Source organism: Capsicum annuum, chromosome 10 (assembly GCF_002878395.1).
Source record: "Capsicum annuum cultivar UCD-10X-F1 chromosome 10, UCD10Xv1.1, whole genome shotgun sequence".
NCBI lineage: Eukaryota > Viridiplantae > Streptophyta > Magnoliopsida > Solanales > Solanaceae > Capsicum > Capsicum annuum.
Genome location: NC_061120.1, coordinates 123,115,295 through 123,115,579, shown reverse-complemented (window position 1 = coordinate 123,115,579; position 285 = coordinate 123,115,295).

The following is a 285-nucleotide window of genomic DNA, read 5'->3' as shown; positions in this document are numbered from 1 at the left end:
GTATAAATAAAACTTTTAACTATTCAAAATCTGAACAAATATGACCTCCAATTTTGTGTCTACGTGGAAAGGTAATCCAATCACACGATATCACGTCATTAAAAGGGCTGACCTGGAGTGACTTTTGATCGGAGACCATATTTATGCAGTTTTAAATAGTTAAAGGTCATATTTGTCTTTCATCTGAAACGACGTCTTTTTGTTTTTTGTGTTAAAACGGCGTCGTTGTTATTATTATTATTATTATTATTATTATTATTATTATTATTATTATTATTATTATTA